Source organism: Sarcophilus harrisii, chromosome 4, assembly GCF_902635505.1.
Source record: "Sarcophilus harrisii chromosome 4, mSarHar1.11, whole genome shotgun sequence".
Classification (NCBI taxonomy): Eukaryota; Metazoa; Chordata; class Mammalia; order Dasyuromorphia; family Dasyuridae; genus Sarcophilus; species Sarcophilus harrisii.
The window spans coordinates 432472576-432495819 of record NC_045429.1 but is presented as its reverse complement, the minus strand read 5'-3'; positions in this window follow the sequence as shown (position 1 = coordinate 432495819).

The following is a 23244-nucleotide window of genomic DNA, read 5'->3' as shown; positions in this document are numbered from 1 at the left end:
AGTGATAATTATAATTAGCATTTGCTTATTTATAACCAGAAGCAGTATTAGATTTATTGGTTTAATGGTTTTGTGATAGGGATTGGGTGTAGGATTTTTTTTTAAAGGTTTAAGTTTCCACATGATTTGAAACATTAAAAAAAAATTTCCCTCTAGGGTTAGGAGTATTACATAATTTTTGAGCTGCTACTGTGTTTCCAGACTAATTTAAATTGGAGAATTAACTCTGAAATGCCGGCTTTTCTAGAATATATCACTTAAGCTTAAGTCTCATTATGCAAATTGCCTCTGTATTCTGGACATTATCAGTTTGTATGTAAATTATATTAGTATATGAGTCAAAGACAAGGAACATCCCAATGCCAATTGGGTGGCGTTTTTTCAGTTATTCATTAACTGAGGAACTTGGATTTCCTCTTGGTCTGCATAAAGATTGTTAAATCCTCTTTACACTAGATGTTGCATGCCTAGAAGGGAAAATGCAGTTCTCAAACTATGGGATTCTTATGATGACACAAAGCCATGTCCATATTACAATTTTTTGTTGATTGACACTGCTTTCCAATTTCCTAAGTCCTAAGAACCTAAGGAATTTTTAGTAGAACTGTTCATACTAAATGTCTGTTTTTGTTCACTAAGCTAAATTTAGTCAGTATTGTTTAATTCTGGTATGGAAACTACCAATGCAAATTGCTAAGATTGTTGAAGTGAGAGGCCAAATGTCTTACCCAGAGTCACAGTGCCAATATAAAGAAATAGGATTTAAGGTCTTCATTAAGCCACTTTACCTTTTTCAGATGTCTCGAAAAAGATGAGGGAATATTTAAAAGCATTTTTTTTAATAAAACTGATTATGATTCTTAAGAAATTTTAGGATACTGGTTAACAGTGGCATTAAAAAAATTTTTTTTTAATTTTAATAGTATTAAAATCCATAATGTATTTAACAGTAAAAATCAGCACTTTTCAAAGGCAAGTTAACTTTGTATTGCTAAGGAGCTAAAAATTTAGGGTAGGAATGAGTAAGGGGCTTGTAGATGATGATGTTTGAAGCTTCTCCAAATTAGATTTTAGGCAAAACATGCTATACTTGGAAAGAAAAAAAAAATGGCCTTTAACTTTAGAAAAAGACTAAAGCTGTCTATTCCTAAATAGGTGCAATAGCACTCAATGGTCTTCTAAAGGATTTTTTTTTTTGTTTTTAATATATTAATACAAATTTCAGCTGTTAGTTAAAATGGATCATAATACAAAATCATAATCTTGGAAAAGATTGTTAATGCCATTAGGATCATGGCTTGAGGGAACAATACTGGGAATTGAAATCATCTGCGGCAGGAAAGTAGTGTTTTCTCGAGTGTGTATATAATCCTTATGGGAACAATACATAAGATTATATAAGAACACATCCAGAACTCTCATATGAGAGTGTACTGGATGATTTTTCCAGCTCTAAATCTGGGGGCAGGATATGGAATCAGACAATTTGAAGATAAATAGCCTAGCATGAACATGATTTCTGGTTATGTAAAAAGAATGATAGATGAGGTTTATGTTTGAAGCTTGTGAAATAATTTTTTAAAAATATCTATACCTATGAGTGAAAAAGTATTTTCAAGAAAGATGCCACTGTTTTGGAATAGCTATAATTTCCTGAGGTTCAGGATGGGTAATAACTTAGGTTATTTGCTTCCAATGCCCCTGAGAATATTTTATCTCCATTTTACAGATGAGGAAATTGGTCATCTGTCTCTAGTTAGGTGCTCCTTTCACTTTTTCACTGCAGCTTATTGGGATTAGGTACAGTGTTAAATATATTGCTAATATTTTCCTTTCTACTCTTAATTGACCTAGGATTTTAAAATCAGTTTATCAATGTGTGTGTGTATATATATGTATTATAAAGAATCTTTTGCTTAGGATTTTATACCTTGCCTCACCTTAAACTCCCCAAGTTTCCTTTTCTCCTGCTTGCTACCATATCCCAACAATTAGAATGATTGATTGATCTTGAGGCTTTGGAAAGGAATTAAAACATTTTGGCCAAAGGAAAAGGAACCCTATTACTAGTTTAGAGTTTTTTCCAAATCAGGTGGTTGTTCATTTCTCCAGGCCAGCAACTCCAGGATGCATGAAACCAGGTAAGGGTGGGCCTTTAAATATCAAGGATAAATATGTATACCTTACAGCTGAGCCTCACAGTTTGCTTTTTTATGTAATTATTCCTGAAACACTTCACTTAAATTCTCCATTTAGTACTGGTTAACTTTTTTTTTTTTTTAAGGCTGTGCTACTCAAGTGTAAACTGATACCCTAGTACCCAGTTAAAAAGCATTGAGTATGGGCTCAATACTAGTAGACTTCTGAACAATAACCTAATCATATTCAGGAAGTCTATCACTTGTTTGCTTATAGATTTTTATGCCACAATAATCAAGGCGTATCATCCATTTAAGCTTTCAAAAGTTTGTTGGCCTTCTGTTTGTCCAATAAATAATGGATTTATTTAAATTCCATATAGTACCGCAAGGCATAAATTTGACAAACCTTGGCTCAGTAAGGTTCGAGTTGTAAAATGTAAACAGAGTAGGAGGACACTTAGCATGGTACTTGGGTTTTTTTGTTGTTGTTTTTTTTTTTTTTAGGAAAAGTTGAATGGAGGGTAGATTAAGTTTAAATAGTCTACATAAGAACTTAATTTTGGAGAATCCTCATTGTAGCACCAATTTGATACACACTTTAATATTTATTGGGAAGTTCTTGGGCATTCAAAACCATGCTCAGAAATGTATGAGTGTTGTTGCTTTTAAGTACAAGATAAGTCTTTTTTTTTTTTTTTCCTGAGGCAATTGGGGTTAAGTGACCTAACCCTAGGGTCACTCAGCCAGGAAGTGTGTCAAGTGTCTGAGGTCAGATTTGAACTTGGGTCCTCCCAACTTCAGGGCCAGTGCCCTATGTATTGCACCAACTAGCTGCTGCCCCCAAGTCATTTATTTTAAAGGAAACTTTAAAAATAGGCATGTCAGCTACATGTCATTATTTTCTCTCACATTGGTGCAGATTCTTATCACCTCTTGCTTAAATTGAGTGCAATAGGCTGCTGCTCTGCTACGGGTCTGTCCTCTAGTCTGCTCACAATGATCTCAAGGTGCAGACCTGACCACACTTCTGGTGGTTACAGAGATTTGTCATGACACAAGCTCTGGCCACAATTGATAATATTATTGACTGCCTCTTCATTCCTATCAAGTTAAGTTGGCTCTGTGCCCACTTGGAGGTACACTTCCTCAATGAACTTTGTTCATGTTATTCATGTTTATCACCCAAAGTCTTGATACTTGTCATAAACACAACCCATCCTCAAAATCACAAATTTTTTTTTACTTCCCAACTCTCAACCTTAAGAAATGTAAATATATGTATCGTTTGTTAAATACCCAATTCCTTAGTTCCTTGACCTCACGTCCCATGATCTCTCCACAGTTATATATTTGATCTTGCCATCATCAGCAGATGTAACAGAATGTCGAGGAATTCTCAAATTCTCTTTATAACCACAATCTTGGCTATCCACTTCATCCCTTACAAAGACTCCATCTTTTTCCACATAACTTGGAATTGATGGAACCTTCTATTTTCTTTGGAGTAATCACTCTTATTACTCTGTGGTGAACCAGTTCAGTTCTATACTCCTCGAGTCTAGCCCCTTCATTTAAAAAATTTTTTATTAAAAAGCTTTTTATATACAGAATGTATGCATGGGTAATTTTTCTTTTTTTTTTTCTTTTTTTTTTTTTTATTTATTTAATAGCCTTTAATTTACAGGATATATACATGGGTAACTTTACAGCATTAACAATTGCCAAACCTCTTGCTCCAATTTTTCACCTCTTACCCCCCCCCACCCCCTCCCCCAAATGGCAGGACGACCAGTAGATGTTAAATATATTAAAATATAACTTAGATACACAATAAGTATACATGACCAAAACATTATTTTGCTGTACAAAAAGAATCAGACTCTGAATTATTGTACAATTAGCTTGTGAAGGAAATCAAAGATGCAGGTGTGCATAAATATAGGGACTGGGAATTCAATGTAATGGTTTTTAGTCATCTCCCAGAGTTCTTTTTCTGGGTATAGCTAGTTCAGTTCATTACTGCTCCATTAGAAATGATTTGGTTGATCTCGTTGCTGAGGATGGCCTGATCCATCAGGACTGGTCATCATCTAGTATTGTTGTTGAAGTATATAATGATCTCCTGGTCCTGCTCATTTCACTCAGCATCAGTTCGTGTAAGTCTCTCCAGGCCTTTCTGAAATCATCCTGTTGGTCATTTCTTACAGAACAGTAATATTCCATAATATTCATATACCACAATTTATTCAGCCATTCTCCAACTGATGGACATCCATTCAGTTTCCAGTTTCTAGCCACTACAAAAAGGGCTGCCACAAACATTCGTGCACATACAGGTCCCTTTCCCTTCTTTATAATCTCTTTGGGATATAATCCCAGTAGTAACACTGCTGGATCAAAGGGTATGCACAGTTTGATAACTTTTTGAGCATAGTTCCAAACTACTCTCCAAAATGGTTGGATTCGTTCACAACTCCACCAACAATGCATCAATGTCCCAGTTTTCCCACATCCCCTCCAACAATCATCATTATTTTTTCCTGTCATCTTAGCCAATCTGACAGGTGTGTAGTGGTATCTTAGAGTTGTCTTAATTTGCATTTCTCTGATTAATAATGACTTGGAGCATCTTTTCATATGACTAGAAATAGTTTCAATTTCTTCATCTGAGAATTGTCTGTTCATATCCTTTGACCATTTTTCAATTGGAGAATGGCTTGATTTTTTATAAATTAGAGTTAATTCTCTATATATTTTGGAAATGAGGCCTTTATCAGAACCTTTGACTGTAAAAATATTTTCCCAGTTTATTGCTTCCCTTCTAATCTTGTCTGCATTAGTTTTGTTTGTACAAAAACTTTTCAGTTTGGTATAATCGAAATTTTCTATTTTGTGATCAGTAATGATCTCTAGTTCTGCTTTGGTCAATAAAAACCTTCCCCTTCCACAGGTCTGAGAGGTAAACTATCCTATGTTCCTCTAATTTATTAATAATTTCATTCTTTATGCCTAGGTCATGAACCCATTTTGACCTTATCTTGGTGTACGGCGTTAAGTATGGATCAATGCCTAGTTTCTGCCATATTAGTTTCCAATTTTCTATGCATGGGTAATTTTTCAACATTGACCCTTGCAAAAACTTGTTTTTCAACTTTTATCCCTCCTTCCCCAGATGGCAGGTAGTCCCATACATGTTAAATATGTTAAATGCAATATATGTATACATGTTTGTATAATTATCTTGTTGCACAAGGAAGATTGGATTTAGAAAGAAGGTAAAAATAACCTGAGAAGAAAAAAACCAAAAATGCAAGCAAACAATAAAAGAATGAAAATGCTATGTTGTGGTCTGTACTCGTGTCCCATTGTTCTTTTTCTGGGTGTAGCTGGTTCTATTCATTACAGATGAATTGGAACTGATTTGGATCTTCTCATTGTTGGAGAGAGCCAAATACTTACCTGGCAGGGGTGATTCCATGATCAGGAAGAGAGCCACATCCATCAGAATTGATCATATAGTATTGTTGAAGTGTATAATCTGGTTCTGCTCATTTCATTTAGCATCAGTTCATGTAAGTCTCTCCAAGCTTCTCTGTATTCATCCTGCTGGTCATTTCTTGTAGAACAATGATATTCTGTAATTTGCATATACCGCAATTTATTCCAACTATTCTCCAACTGATGGGCATCCTTTCAATTTCCAATTTCTAGCCACTATGAAAAGAGCTGCCACAAACATTTTTGCATATACAGGTCCCTTTCCCTTCTTTAATATCTGGGATATAAGCCCAGTAGTAACACTGCTGGGTCAAAGATACCCTTTGATAACTTTTTGAGTATGCTTCTAAATTGCTCTCCAAAATGGTTGGATCCATTCGCAACTCCCAACAATGGGAGTGTCCCATTTTTCCCACATCCCTACCAGCATTCGTTATCTTTTCCTGTCATCTTTGTCAATTTGACATAACCCCTTCATTTTGCAATTTGTCCCCTGCCAAGGTTCAGCCTTGAATCACTGCCAGGTCTGCCACTTTTTCTCATACACATGCTGCTGAACAAAAGTGGAGAAAGTCATGCGTTGTTTACAACTATATCTGCTACAAATTTATATCACAACTTCACCTGGGTGCTCGCTGCTGCTGGGTAGTCCTATACCTGTTTCAGGAATTAAATTTTTGTTGCAACAGATGGAATAACTTGCCTATAGTCAGGAAGACCTGAGTGTGAATCCAGCCTCAGACATTAAGTAGCTGGGCAAGTCGTTTCACTCCATTTACTTCATTGCCAAATGAACTGGAGAAGGAAATGGCAAATTAGTGTCTTTGCCAAGAAAAACCCCAAATGGGGTTATGAAGAATCAGACACAAGTAGAAACCCTGCAGCATTTCTTCCAGATCTTTTCATCCCTTAAGCTTCTGGTTCTCTCTCCACTGTTTAAGCTTAGAACCTTGCCTTATGTTTTTCAGAAAAAAGTTGAGGCCATTCATTGTGAGCTTCCATTTTCCCCTCCATATTACTTATATTTTTTGCCACTACTTGCACCCCATGATGGGATTAGTCAATCCCTCTAGTGCTTCAGCAATCCCATTCCATCACGCTTCTTCCAACAGATTGTTCCCTCTGTCATTCCCAAATTTTCACTTCTCTGTATGGCTGTAAACATGTAAGTGTTCTTCTGTCTTCAAAAAAAGACCTTACTTGGAACCTTCTGCCCCCAATAACTATTGTCCAATATTCCGCACTTTTGTGACTAAATTTGAAAAGGCACAGTAGGGGTATCTGATTTTTTCTTCCCTTAAAACTCTTAAAATACAATCTTGTTTCTACCTTATGTCACTGAAATTGCAGTCTCCAAATCTAGCACTGATCTCTTTTTGCAATTAAGCCAACCTTAGTCTTTTCTCAATTCCTTGACCTTTCTGTTGATTATTATTGATTATCCTTTTCTGATTTTCCTGCTCATCTGACTGCCTCTCAGGTCTGTTCTTCTGTCCTGGGCTGCCCTCTACTCCAATGTCTTGTTATTCACTTGATAATCCGTTAAGATACCATGGATTTATCATCTGATTTTTCTCTTTCCCTAACCTGTGTTGACCATTAGTCTGACATCTTTTATTTGCCTTCCAACATAAACTGGATTCCCAGTCTTAAACTCAGTGTACCCATAACTGAAATTTTTGTTCTCCTAAGCTTTCTTCACTTCTACCTTCATATTACTGTACAAGGCAACTTCATCTTCCCAGTGCTTTGGGCTGAAAATCTAATTGTTATCCTGGGCACCTTACTATCTTTTGCCACTCTGTCCTCTATTCAAACCTTTGCCAAAGCCTTTAGATTTTACCTTTGCAAAATCTCATTTGCCCCTCTTCCCCCAAAACCTAATCTCTTGCTATTTAGTATAGCCCTTTATCTTTTGACACCTGAACTATTGTTAATAGCTTGTTGATGGATCAGCTTGTCTCAAGTCTTCATCCTCCAACCATTAGTGATTTTCCTAAAGCATGGTTGTGACTACTCGATAAACCCAGTGGCTTCCTATTGCTTCCAGGATTAAATCAAAAGTTGTCCAGGATTCAAAGTTCTTCCAACTTCCAACCCTCTCCTGTCATAAGTCATCTTACACCTTATTCCTTGATGATTCTCTTTTAGTCCAGAGACACTGACTTTGAGCTCTGGGTATTTTCTTTGGCTGTACTCCATACCTGGAATTACTCTTCTTAATAACTACTTGCTGACTTATTTGGCTTCCTTTATGTTTTAACTAAAATTGCATCTTCTGTAGAAATATTATCTAGCTTTTAAATTCTAATTCTTTCCTTCTCATTTAGTACCTAATAGGAACTTAACATTCCACTTACAATGCTTGGCATTTAGAAGGTACTTAATATTTATTAGTAGTTGCGTAAAAAGAAAATTGTCAAGTAGACCAACTCTTGCATTTAGAACATAAGGGAGAAAATGAAACAAAAAAGCAGGTTATGTGATGTAGATAGATTTCGTGGCTGGTTGATCCCAATGTGAAAATCTTTATAAAAATATTTTCATCTTGAGACATTTAAAATGTAAAGCAGAAATGGTTTTTTTTTTTTTTTTTTTTTTTTTTTTACAGAAGCTTTGTAACAGCATTAATCATCCCACTAACAGAAACCTGTATAGTTCACTTGGTCAGCCACATTTATTTGCTCAACTATTTAGTCCCTTTTTTATTGAAAATTTTATTGTTATTTATTTGCAAATAGTCTTATCAAACATATTGGCTTAGCCTGGGGAAACAGGTATATGTATCTGTTGCTGGTAGTATGCTGAGCCTGACTAATCTGTTCTGTACTATGCTGAGCTTGCTGATAGTCACCTGCTAGTATCACTCTGAGGGATGATAATACTATATAACAGGAACGCTTTGTTTGGAGTTAGTCTGGCTTCAAATTCCTAGTCTGCCACTGAAGAAATTGTTTAGCTTCTGTGAACTGAAGTTTTTCATCTGTGAGGGGATTGGGCTTTCTAATTCCCAAGAATCCTTTCCTACTCTGAATCAATCTATGCTTCTGTTAGACTCTTGGTCAGGTTCTGAAAATGCTAATTAAATGATACTTCTAAGAAATAACACAAGAACATTGTAAACTTTGTATGAGAACATAAGCTTTATATTTAAACTAAGTGACTTGGAGATAAATTTGCTTATTGTTGAGTCATTTCAATTATGTCCAACTTTTTGGAACCCCATTTGGGTTTTGTTTTGTTTTGTTTGCAAAGATAGTGGAGTGCGTTGTCATTTCCTCCAGCTCATTTTACAGATAAAGAAATTGAGACAAACAGGGTTAAAAGATTTTCCCAGGATCACAGAGTTAGTATCTGAGACCAGATTGGAACTCAAATCTTCCTGACTTCCGACCCTGCTCTCTATCCACTGAGCTACCTAGTTTCTTGGGATATGACAAATGATTGCTTCCTGGTATAGAATTCTTAGAGCCCAGAGAGAAAGGGAAGATAATTCCCAGTACTGAATATGAAAGATCTGGTTGAATCACTATGGTGTACTGTTAAACAGCACTAATTTATACAAGGGAAAAAAACAAAAGAATCCATTCTTTGGTTATGTAGAGAGTAATTTGGAACACTTAGGAAAGTTAAAAATAAAGTCGGAAGATTGTTAAAATGCTCTTGCTGTATATTATATATTGCATAGTATAATATATCATCTGTATTTTATATGTAATATAAATGTGTGTATGCACATTTTATATGTATATTTTTCTACTTATTTGACATAATAGCATCACTATGCAACTGTAATACCATCAGTGTGCATATTCCCTCCAAAGATGAAGACTACAACTCATTTACATTGGTCCATTCTGAGCATCTATTATCTAGGATCAGACCTAGGGCCTTTCCTTAACATTATTTTGTCTAACAAGGATACTACTGGAGCAAGGATAATCATAATAATCCATTTATTTTGCCTGTCATTATTATCAGTTCATATAGTTATACTATACCTGTAGTATAACCTCGTCATTGCATAAAACCTGCCTTTTTATGTTGAAAAGTATGAAGAAAATGAATGAACTGATCATAAAGTAGTGACAAGCATAATATATATAATGTGTGTATGTGAGAGAGAAGTAAGTGTACAAAAGGTTCAGACTAAAATGATCAGAAGCATAATTTAATAAGCAATTTGGAAGTATTCCAAACAGAATTTTTTTTTTTTTTTTTTTTTTTTGGCTGAAGCAGTTGGGTCAGACAATTAAGTGTTTGATACCAGATTTGAACTCAGGTCCTCTTGACTAAAGGACTGGTATTCTGTTCACTGCACCTCATATTCAGTGTTTAAAGTGCCTGCTATCTGCAAGATTAGAAATTGACTAGATGTATTTATATTGATTATATCTGTTCATTGATCTGGATGTAAAAGATGTATTCAGAGTTCTAATAGAACAGTTATTAAAAAAAAATAAAAACAAATCTCGATCAAGTAGTTTAAGAAGGTTAACCAGATTCAGATATTTATTTGGGTGCTAATGTAAATTGTGGATTTAGAACTTCTTCCCTTCCTTAAGATATTTTTTGAGGAAGGTGAATGAGTTTTAGGTACCATTGGGTATTTGTTACTGTTATTTTGTTTCACTTAAAACAGATATAAAGAAAACTTAAGACTTTTTACAGTATTTGTTGGTTTATTCTCCTATTGTAAGCCTTTGATTACAAATCCTGGAACTTCTTGAGGATGCAACTTGGGATGCATCTCAGTAAATTTGTGTCATTAAAGTGCTTTTATAAAATTTTAAAATCCTGTAGAAATAGGAGTCATTATTGATCCAATTGGATTGGATCCAATTAACAGCAGTTAATCCAGTTGATCTGATTGGAAAGTCAGTGAATCTAGGTTCAACTCTTTCTTCTGAATCAACATGTGACAAGTCCTTAAATCTTTCTGGGCCTCAATTTCCTCATCTCTAAAAAGGGGATTTTACTGGATAAAGTCCTTTCAGTTCTATATCTGTGGTTCTATTAAACATAATATCCTTACCAGAATCATTGTGCAGTAAATTTTATTATTTAAAAAATTGTCATTGTAAATAGTGTCCTAGGCTTCCAGCATGTTTTAAAAATTTGTATCAGTCATAATTGTTTTTAAAGAAATGGGCAGCATATTCTTCAGTTGTTAGTAAGAAGAAATATTTTCTCCCTGATATTGGTTGATATGGGAGGGATTATTGTATTATCTTAGACTCTTGAGTAACCTTAAGAATGTGAGCTCATCAGGTAGGTCGGTTTAATGTGAATGACACTGTTAGTATTTTGAAGTATTTTGTCATGGTCGATGCTTCCCCCTCCCCCCAAAACAGACTAATGCTCCTCCACTGGCTCACTGTTTAACCTTGGAAGTGCTGCTTATCTTCATCTGCAGGTGACTTGGACTAGATTTGTAAGGTCCTATCTGCTTTAGCATCATCCCAGGTTTCTACATTAGAGCTCAGCTGCTTTTTATCTGGGTGTAAATTTGTAGTTGGTCACATTTTCCAGGCAGTAAAATGAATATGGTTAAACAACTATATCCAATAAGTCAATATAGTTAGCTACTGAATACATTTAGTAGCTCATTTTTATAAGGTGGGCCTTTCCAGATACTGCAGAGCTTGTACTGACGCTCTTTTGAGGGGGGAAGGAGGGACAGCATTTAAGGTGTCTGGTTTTTAGAGCACTGAGATTTGAATCCTGTCCCTGCTAATTCACTTGTTTTATCTCTGGAAAACAATTCAGAAACATATCAGATTTTAGAAGGAATTATGACTGTGGGAAGTGTTGTATTCGGAATTGGAGAACTTGGATTTGAATCATGTGTTTTCTACTTAATAAGATTATCACCTTGTAGAATACTTAATGATTTCTGGTAAGTACAAGAATGTGCAAGGTTCTAACCAAATCTGAGTCCCCTGAGAGACAGACGCCTTATCAAAGATGAGAAAGAGCATGGAAGATGAAAGATCAAAGATTCAACACAACAAAACAGAAAGGACATTAAGCTCCATCCGTTCCAGGTTTTCATTAAAACTGTTTTGCAGAGTTTTCATCAGAGTTTTCCAGGGTGTCCAAAGTTAACAGGGTCTTGAATTTCATCCCAGCGAAGGCATAGCAGAAGACCAAGCCAGCTCCCAGATAGTTGTGTGAGGAGTTGGAGAAGCTAAGGCACCTAGGAAGCACCCACCTTGGACACCTCCAGGGGCCTGAAGCCAACATTGACCCCTGATAAATATTGTCTCAAGGATAGAGGTAATGTCCAGTGACTGTACTTGAAAGAAATGGAGGTGGGCTCAGACTGGTGCTCATATTGAACCAGCAAGAGGTAGAGGTGGAAGACTATGATTGATGCAGAAGAATGAAGCCTAGTCCAAGGATGCTATCCTAGATCAGGGTGAGGTAAGGGAACAAAACAGGGACTTAGCACACCATCCAGATAGTCCTGGTCTTGACTCACAGTCCAAATCCAAAAACTATGGCTAGAGATGTTAGCAAATAGGAAAAAAAAACAAATACAAAGAACAAGTAAGTAGATTAAGAGAAGCTCAAGAAATAAACACAAAACAGAGTGACTCCATATTATGTAAAAGTAGACTTTTTGAAAGAATGGATTAGCTTTTTAAAAGTAACTTTTTTTTTGTTAATTTATCCCTCTCATTTCCTGTCTCCCTACTAATATTGAAAAAAGTAATTTTTTGAAAGCCCCAACAGTGAAACAAATACTTCACTACATATTTGCATAATACAGCAAAATACATTTCTGTAGTCTATTCCAATAATATGTATATTTGCATTTTAAGTTAATCACATCTCTGTAAGGAGGTGAATGGTATATTAATTCTTTTTTCCTCACTGTGTTGACCAGAGTTCTAGAATTGTTTTTATTCTCTATGATATTACTGGGTAAATTTTAATTGTTCTAGTTCTATTAACTTTGCTCAGCATTGATTTGTAAAAATCTTTTTAGTTAACTCCGTATTATCATTTGATAATGATACCATATCATGTGGTACAATATTTCATTGCAAAATATACCATACTTTGTTTTAGCTAATTCCCCAACTGGAGGATATCCTTTTAGTTTCTGATTTTTTTACTTCTGTGGTAAGAGCTACTATAAAAATGTATGTAGAGCTTTTTTTTTTTTTTTTTTTTTTTTTTTTAACCTTTGGAGTATAGGCTTGATAATTCAAAGGAGTATGCATAGATTGCTAGTGTTCTGGAAAAGGTTCCAAGTTGCTTTCTATAATGACTACCAATTCATATCTCCATTAACAGTGCACTCCAGCAAACCTATTTTCACATAGCCCTTTCAATATTTGTCATCTTCCTTTTTGGGTTTTTCCTTTTTTTTTTTAAAAGACTCTCCAAAGAGTGGATGGGAGAAATTGAATAAGATAAAGAAGTTGGAGCTTTTGAGGAACAAAAATGGATAGCTTAGAAAATTTTAATCAAGTAACGTTCCTTGAAAAATAGAATGGAGAATGGAACAAATAGAATTTGATATTTTGTGTGATAAGAAATATTATAATACAGTAAAAAAATAAAATAGAATGTGTAAAAAAAACCTGTCAAAAAACAAAACAAAACCTGACCTGGAAAACGAGACCAGATGAAACTATTTACTTGTTTACATGATTAATCAAAAAACCGTATGTTTCATGTTTCAAAAAATTATAAATGAAAACTGCTCAGAACTATGACAAGAGGAAAAAGTAAAACCATTCTACTAGTAGACATAAAAAAAAAGTTAAAAATACAATATCCAGAGCTTGCAGGGGGAAAAATATTACAGGCATCTAGAAAGAATTAAGATAGCAAAATCACACAAGACTGAACTGCAATTATGATAAAAGAAAGAAAAGCTTGTAATATATACCAAAGCAAGAGAAGAGTCTTGTAATCAAGAAGTACAATATATAAACTGTAATTCTACAGGCAAAAAAAATAGATCTTCATAGAATTGCAGACTTAGATTTCTGATGAAAAGTCCAAGACTAGATAGATATTTTGAAATGCAAACATTAAAGATGAGGAATCTAGAAATACATATTTGAATGAAAGGGACTAAATATTTTAGTGCTTTTTTACCTCAGTCTTTGAACATTGTTAGCAAAGGATTGATTGTAATTAAATACAAAGTACTTTAAAAAAAATAGAACAAACAAGCAGAGATTTGAGGAGATAGCTCAAGTGTCTGAATAAGGAGAGAATGTATAGTCCAGTTATATAAAGATATTAAGATGAGATATGTAACAGCTCTTTGGTTAATTTGAGAATTCCCAGAGATTTAAAAATTTTTATCTTAAGAGGGGCAGGTAGGTGGCACAGTGGACACCACCAGCCCTGAAGTGAAGAGGACCTGAGTTCAAATCTTACCTCAGACACTAACACTTCCTAGTTGTGTGACCCTGGGCAAGTCATGTAACCCCAATTTTCTCAGGAAAAAATTATCTTAGAGGCAATAAGGGACCACTCTCTGATGTGATTGGATCTGTTTTTTAGGAACATAATTTTGGTGATTGTATAGTAGGACAAAAACTGGAAAGTAAGGAGAATAATTTAGGGGGGGGGAGATGGCAGTGTGAATGAAGCAGAGGAAAGATGCAAGCAATATTGGAGAGATGAAATTGATGAGATTTGACAATTGATTAGATAAGGAAGTGAGGGAGAGAGAGGAAAAAGTGATTGACTGTGTTTGAAGCCTTGTATCTGAGTTACTGGCAGCTAATTGGCACCATAGTATATAGAGCACTGGTCCTGGAGTCAGGAAGATTAATCTTCCGGAGTTCAAACCTGACTTCAGACACCTGGGCAAATCACTTAACTTTGTTTGCCTCAGTTTCCTCTTCCATGAAATGAGGTAGAGAAAGAAATGGTAAATGGAGTCACAAGAGTTGCATGTGACAGAACAACACAAGCTCCATGAAGAGAGACTGTTAATTTCGTTTCTGTACTTTATTTAACACAAATCATTGCCAGCTGTATGGCACAGTGGATTAAATCTGACCTGGAATTGGAGAGATCTGTGTTACAATTTAGATATAGATGCTTACTAGCTGTGTAATCATGGTCAAGTCACCTGGCTCCTATCTGCTTCAATATCCTCATCTACAATAATAGTATTATTATTATTAGGATAGAGTAAAAACAATTATTAAATACTATCTATACTGTTTATTGAATAAACATTTCATTTGTAAAAACTGTAGTCAAAGGTATTATCCATCCAACCTATCTAAAAGCCCAGTTTTGTAATGCTAAATACAGTGAAATTTATGTAACTTTTTCTTTTGCCTTAACCACTAAAATGCTGTAAAGTAAGTTCATTTTTCATTTGCCCTAATTTGTGCCAGGTGTCCAATGTGCCATTTTCTGTATTTTAAACAAATTTGTATTCATCTTGTTTTTAAATGCACCATTTTAAAATTTTGCATTCTTCTATGCATTTTTCAATATATATAATCTAGGCATAAATCAAGTATAAGGTGGTTGGATAAAGAAAGGGGTATGATGAAGTAGGAAGAATAATGCATTTGGAATCAGAACATCAAATCCTAGCTCTTTGAGTAAGACTTGGGCTTTCTGACTATGGATAAGCTACTAATCTCTGAGCTTTTTTCCATAATTTTTGCCTAATTTTTTTTATTAAAGCTTTTTATTTTTCAAAACATATGCATGGACTGTTCTTTAACATTAGCCCTTGTGAAACCTTATGTTCCAATTTTCCCTCCCTTCCCTTATGCCCTCCCCTAGATGGCAAGTAGTCCAATGTATGTTAAACATGGTAGAAATATGTTAAATCCAACATATGCATACATATTTATACAATTATTGTGCTGCACAAGAAAAATCAAATCAAACCAATAAAAGAATAAAATTTAAGCAAGTAACAATGAAAAGAGTGAAAATGCTATGTTGTGATCCACACTCGGTTTCCACAGTTCTTTCTCTGGGTGTAGATGGCTCTCATCATCACAAGAATGTTGGAACTGGCCTGAATCATTTCATTGTTGAGAAGAGCCATGTCCATCAGAATTGATCCTCATATAATACTGTTGTTGCTGTGTACAATGATCTCCTGGTTCTGCTCACTTCACTTAGCATCATTTCATGTAAGTCTCTCCAGTCTGAAATCATCCTGCTGGTCGTTTATTATAGAACAATAATATTCCATAACATCCATAAACCACAACTTATTCAGCCATTCTCCAACTGTTGGGCAGACACTCAATTTCCAGTTCCTTGCCACAACAAAGGGAGCTGCCACAAACATTTTTGCACATGTGGGTCCCTTTCCCTTCTTTAAAATCTCTTTGGGATATAAGCCCAGTAATAACACTGCTGGATCAAAGGGTATGCACAGTTTGATAACTTTTTGAGCATCATTCCAAATTGTTCTCCAGAATGGTTGGGTCCATTCACAATTCCATCAACAATGTCCCAATTTTCCCACATGCCCTCCAAAATTGTCATCTTTTCCTATCATCTTAGCCAATCTGAGAGATGTATAGTGGTATGTCGGAGTTGTCTTAATTTGTATTTCTCTGATGAATAGTGATTTGGAGCACCTTTTCATATGACTAGAAATAGTTTCAATTTCTTCATCTGAAAATTGTTTATAACTTTTGACTATTAATTGGATAATTTGCCTAATTGTCTAACAGGGTTGTGTGACCCAATTTTTTTTTTTTTGTAAATAGCAATTTTTCCAACTTAAATGTACAGATAATTTTCAACATTTTTTATAAGATTTTGAGTTACAAATTTTTCTTCCTTCTCCCTCCCCAAGAAGGCATAGTGCAATCATGGAAACATTTCCACATTAGTCATGTTATGAAAGAAGAAACAGAAAAAAAGAGAAAATCCATGAAAAAAAAATGAAAAGAGTACACTTCAATCTGCATTCAGACTCCATAGTTCTTTCTCTGGAATTGGACAGCATTTTGCCTCATGAACCATTTTTAATCATTGTATTGCTGAGAAGAGCTAAGTTTATCCTAGTTGATCATCGAACAATGATGCTGTCACTAAATAAAGAGGTTGTCTGGTTCTGCTCATTGAGTGTCAGATCATTAAAGTACATTTTTTTTTTCTGAAATTTGCTCATTTCTTAAAGCATGGTATTCCATTACATTCATATATCACAGGTTCAGCCATTCTTCACTTTGATGGATATTCCCTCAATTTTTAATTCTTTGCCATTACAAAAAAGCTGTTATAAATATTTTTGTACATGTAGTTCCTTTTCCCTTTTTTAATGACCTCTGGGATATAGACCTACTAGTAGTATTACTGGATCAAAAGGTAAAGACAATTTGCCCTTTGTGACCCAATATATCTATTTTAAATTTCAATTGTAATTTTTCTGAAGACTTTGTATTCCAAATTTTTCTTCCGTTCTCCCTCCCCTCCTCAAGACAAGCAAAGTGTGTGCAGTTCTTTTAAATATATTTCTGTATTTGTCATGGTTGTGCAAGAAAAACCACATCAAAAGGGGGAAAAAAAGGGGGAAAAGACAAGGTAAAAACCCTATGCTTTGATCCCATTCAGTTTAATTCTGTCTGGATGCAGATGGCATTTTCCAATCCAAATCTATTGGAATTACTTTTGAATCACTGCATTGTTGAGAAAATCCAAGTCCATCACATGATCACATAATCTTGTTACTGTGTGCAGTGTTCTCTTATGTTCATTTCATTCAACATTAGTTCATGTAAATCTATTAAGGCTTTTCTGAAATTAGTCTCCTCATCATTTCTTATAGAACAATGATATTCCATTACATTCATAAACCATAACTTATTAAGCCATTCCCCAACAGATGAACATTGAATTTCGAGTTCCTTGCCACTACAAAAAGGGCTGCTACAAACATTTTTGCACATGGTGGGTCATTTTCCCTCTTTTATGACAGTTACGGATACTACAGTGAGAGTGCTGGATCAGAGGGTATGTACAGTTTTATTGCTCTTTAGGTTAGTTCCAAATTGCTCTCTAGAATGGTTGGATCCTTTCATAATTCCACCAATGATGCGTTAGTTTTCCAATATCCCCTTCAACATTTATCTTCTCATTTTAGCCAATCTGAAAGGTGTGATGTAGAACCTCAAAGTTGTCTTAATTTACATTTCTTTAATAGTGATTTAGAATATTTTTTTCAAATGACTAGAAAAGGCTTTGATTTCTACATATGAAAATTGTTCATATCCTTTGACCATTTATCAATTAATTGGTGACCCAATATTTCTTATAAAATATATTACTAATACTACATATTCTTATTAGTATAATTCAGCAAACATTTACGTATTTACTGTAGGCACTGGCAAAAAAAAAAAAAATCCCTGTCCTCAGAGTAGCTATACTCCAAAAAGGCAACAAATACATTTCTAAGTATTGCATATATGAAAGAAGTGGCATGCAAGCTCACTGTGTGTGTGTGAGAGAACATCAGTGGAATGCATTTGGGCCGGTATAGAAATTCATAAGTTGGCTTAAATAATTGCTAGGGTCCCTTCCAACTCTCATGTTCTGTGGTCTTTGTCAGGTTGACCTGAACAATTTTTTTGGTGTGTGTGGTGGGAGGAGGGAGACTACAACAATGATTCTTATGTAGAAAGGCCTTAGCTTTGGGGTTTCAGCCATTAGTTGTATGTGGGTCACAATGAAATTTTTTTCTCCTGACATTTTTATTCTCAATATTTTTGTAGGAGTCACATGTGTGATCTGTATCAACAGCTCAAGTTGTTTAAGAAATCATTTGGAAGCAGATGTTATAGTAGAGCCCTGGAGTCAGGAGGACCTTAGTTCAAATCCACCCTCATATATTTTAACATTTCCTAGCTGTGTGACTCTGGGCAAGTCATTTAACTCCCATTGTGTGTCTGTCTGACACTCACACACATACACACACACAAAAGAGAAATGAGTTATGGGGTAACAGATGTGATGAGTATCAGTTCTCCAATCTATATGTCAAGATCCCAGCATTATCCATCATGATATTAGTTTTCATTCATCTTAGAGTTGTTTAAATATAGATAACGTGAGGTAATATTTATTAATATTAAGTTTTTTTTGTTGTATCTATTTTAAACTATTAAAGTATTTTCAATTCCAAATTCTCTTTCTCTCTACATCCTCCCCCACCCATTGAGAAAGCAAGAAATCATGTCATTTGTTATTACCTTTTGGCAGGGGAAAAGGTTCTAATAGCTTAATCAGGGTGTTCTTTATAATGTTATATTTATGTGAAATGTTTAGGGTAATTTTTGTGCAATAATAACGATCCACCAGCAAACAAGGCAGAAGCTTAAATAGCAAAGCATTTAATTGGGACAGAATAGCAAAATATGAAACAAAATCAACCAAGAAAACCATTTGACTCCCTCTCCCAAGCAGCGTATACAAAGGGGTGCAGATATACTAGTAGGGAAGGAAATTTGCTTTTTTGAGAAAGATTGGTATTATTTTTGAAACATTTTTCAGAGGTCAGGAGAGATTCACATGAACTGATGCTAAGTGAAGTGAGTAGAACCAAAGGAATATTGAATACAGTAACAACAAAATTATGTGATAATCAACTATGATGGACATGACTCTTTTTCAACAATGATATGATTTGGGCCAATTCCAATAGATTTGTGATGGAGAGAGCCATCTGCACTCAGAGAAAGGATGGTGGGAACTGAATGTGGATCACAACATAGTTTTTTCACCTTTGTTGTTTGCTTGCTTTTTGTTTTTCTCATTCTTTTCCTTTTTTGATCTGATTTTTCTTGTGCAGCATGATAATTGTGGAAAGAATTGCACATGTTTAACATGTATTAGATTACTTGCTGTCTGGGGGGGGGGAAGAGGAGAAAAATTTGGAACACAAGATTTTACAAGAGTGAATGTTGAAATTATCTTTGCATGTATTTTGAACAAAAGAAGGTGCTATTAAAAAATAAAAACAAAAACCCTCAAACCCTCCCAAACCAAAGAAGAAAATGAAAAAAGAAACATTTTTCAGGATTCTGTTTTCTGGCAGCCCACTATGCCCTTCCAATCCGTTTCTATTGTTACCTACTGGTGATATACCAAGCTGCTATGATAGAAACTTGTTTGTTAAGGTTAACATGTGATAACATTTTAAGGACAACATGCCATCTGTGAAGCTGTATTCTATTACCCTTTATTAGAGGCAAGAAAATGTTTGTTTCTCTTTTGTGGAACCACTCAGGCTAACATGTCTGGGGGTGCTACTCAATCACCTTTTATTTAAAAGGTTTCACCTTACCTGGCTGATATACAGCTAGCTAGGTTATCAAAATTTTTTTCTCCCACCCCACCCCACTCCCCAATAGAAATTTTCCCAACCATCTGTTTGGGTTCAGAGGAGTGAATCTCTTTTTATTCATATTAGTCTTGTCCCTAGCATCAGCTATATAATTTACTTTTAAATTTCATTTAAGCCTTAAGAATGACTTACAGGATTGGTTATCATTGCCCTACATATTACTACTGTGACAAAGATGCCCCTTTTAGAGCATTTCTCCACCTGTGAAATGGTTCTAAGATTTAGTGGGTTCTTTGTAAGTCACAGTAACCAAAAGCTATGCTTATATAGTTTGGGGGTAAATGTTTCTTCTTTAAAAATTTAAATTTTTTATATTAATCTATTTTCTTTCCTCCTACCCTTTTTCGTACCCAATTGGAAAGCAAAAACAAGACCTTTGTAACAAATATACATCATCAAACAAAATAAATTCCCTCAATGACTGACAATGTCCAATTTCCTTCTCCATCTTGAATTTATTACTCCTCTCTCAGGAGAATGTGGGTAACATTGGCCATCTGTCCTCTAGAATAGGGACTGATTGTTGTGCTGTTGATTCTAGTTCTTAAGTCTTCCAAAGTTGTCTTTTTAATGCTATTGTACAAATTGTCTTTTTGATTCTGCTCTCTTTACTCTGCATCAGTCATGTAAATCATTTAAACAGTATGATAATTTTTGCTGAGCAATATAATAAATCATTTCCCCACAAAGTCATGGTATAATTCAGGTCTGTATAATTTTTTTTTCTTCTATGAAGCAGTTGGGCTTAAGTTCACACACCTAGGAAGTATTAAGTGTCTGAGGTCCAATTTGAACTCAAGTCCTCCTGATTCCAAGGCCAATGCGGTATTTACCATCTAGCTGCCCTGGTCATTATAATTTTTGAGGGAAACCATTTTTTTTCTTTTTAAAAAGTCCATCTTCATATGGATTTAAGTGAATGATCTCATCTCAGTGTCCTAGAAGTGAAGTGGAATGATTTTATTTTCACCTGAAGATGGGGTTGCTCAGATGCTGCTTGCTTAGAGGTATATAGTACGAGTAAAGGTTATATTATAGCTGGGATTCACCAGTCTATTTCTGCTCCCAAAGGTGGGGTATATACTTCAATACAGGTATGTGACTAGTTAAGGCTGAATCATCACTGTGTGTATACAAAATGCAAATATTTAAAATGTACTATGTAAACTTTAAAGCATGCATAAATGCTAACTAACAAATTGATATTTTCAGTAAACATAGAAAAATTGAAGTTGATGAATTTTGTGCAGCTCCACCCTCACTTAAATCCAATTTTTTTGCATGTCATAACATCATCTTCCTGATGGCCTGGTCTTCTTTGAGAGAAAAGGACAAAGAGCAACAACAAACAACGTTTAGGTTGGCAACACCTAATGCTATTTCAAGGAATCTTATTCAAGTTATAACCTGCTCCATTATCCTCACAAGGTTCCATAAATACTCATTCTAGAAAAAAAATCACAGTTGAACTTTGTTCTAAGATGTTAGGGACTAGAATTCATGTGTTGTTCAGGATCTTGTCCCCCGTGGTGTCCTTTCTCTTTCTTTGTTTCTCTCTGCCTCTGTCTCTCTCTTACACACACACACACACAATCTCATCGCCTTCTTTAAAGGCAGCATTTTCAGAAAGGCTTGTAGTTTTGAAGGCTTTGGTGGTACTCAAAGTCCACTTCCCAAGCCCACTCAGCACAAGTAGGCATTCCAGTTTCAGGAGGATTTTAGATTTGGGATTATTTGAACAAAGAAAGCTACGGACAAGTAAGTGTAACCGATTCATTTCTTCCCCAAGACAGTCATTAAGAATTACCTGGAGGTGACTGCACATACAGACTTCACTCCTCCCTTTCTTCCAATACAGTTCTACTTTATTGCTCTCTGGTTTGTCTTTTAAAGAATGAAGGTAAAGAGAAATCAAGAAAAGGGGACAAAAACAGTCTTTTATTATAATCTGTCAGCACGAAAAGGGTGATTTGTACTACAGGTCTATTCTCATGAGTTCTTGCTAGCTATTTATTTTGGGGACAACTCCAGTTGTTGGAAACTGATCAAGATCTCAGTAAGGAAAATCATTCTGGGATTGTCAGTGGTCCTCTTATCAAAGTTCCAGTGTGTTTGTCCACACTTTGGAGGAGAAGTTCACTCAGACTGGGATGTGGAATAGAAATGAGAATCACTTTCATCAAATTTCATAATATTGCTGTGAATAGCTCTGAAACTTTTGTGTGTATTTTTAATGGCCATTAACTTTGAATTATAGAAATAATGGAATTATCCTTTCTCTTCCTCCAGTGAATAGAACATTGGACCTGGAGTCAGGCGGACCTAGCTTTAAATTTGGCCTCCTACCTGTGTAATTATAGGCAAATCACTTAATGATTCTCTGCCTCAGTTTCCTCATCTACAAAATGTAGATAACAATAGCACCTGTCTCACAGGGTGGTTGTGAGTATCAAATGAGACAAGATTGGAGAGGGTTTTTTTTTTTTTTTAATAACTTTTAATTGACTATTGACCCATGATCAGGGATGCCTGGGTAATTTTTTTACAACATTATCCCTTACACTCACTTCTGTTCCGACTTTTCCCCTCCCTTCCTTCACCCCCTCCCCTGGAGAGGGTTTTTTTTTTTTTTTTTTTTTTTTTTTTACAAACATTAAAGTGTTGTGTAAATATTCTTTTCTTCCTTCATTGTGGAAGAGGAGAGTTCCCCTTCAATAGAAGTGACAGTTGAAAACCGTTCTACTTTTAGGTATAACATTAGATGACATAGAGCATTTTAAGGTTAATAAAGCACTTTCCATATATTATTCAGTTTGTGCCTCGTGGGAATTTAGGTAGTGGTTTCCCCATTTTGCAGTTGATAAGGCTGCAGATACCTGATCAGATTTAGCCCAGAACTCACTAGCTCAAGTGATCCATCAAGTCTCAGCCTTTCTTTCTGGAAGAAGAGATTATAAAGCTGTTTCACCATTCCTGGTCACAGAAAAGAGTATCACAGAGAAGTCCAATTGCTGTTTTATTTGTCTACTCAACCATTCTCAAAAGCCTCTAAGGCATTTAAAACCTTTTACAAACGTAATCTGACTCACCTCTATAAGTTTATGAGGTGTTCCTCTGCACCACAACTGCATTGCAGCCATAATGGGCTTCTGGCTGTTCTTAATAGTAAGTGTTCTTTGCTCCAGTACCTTTGCAGAGGCTGTTTCCTATAGTGGGATGGCATTCATTCTGCAC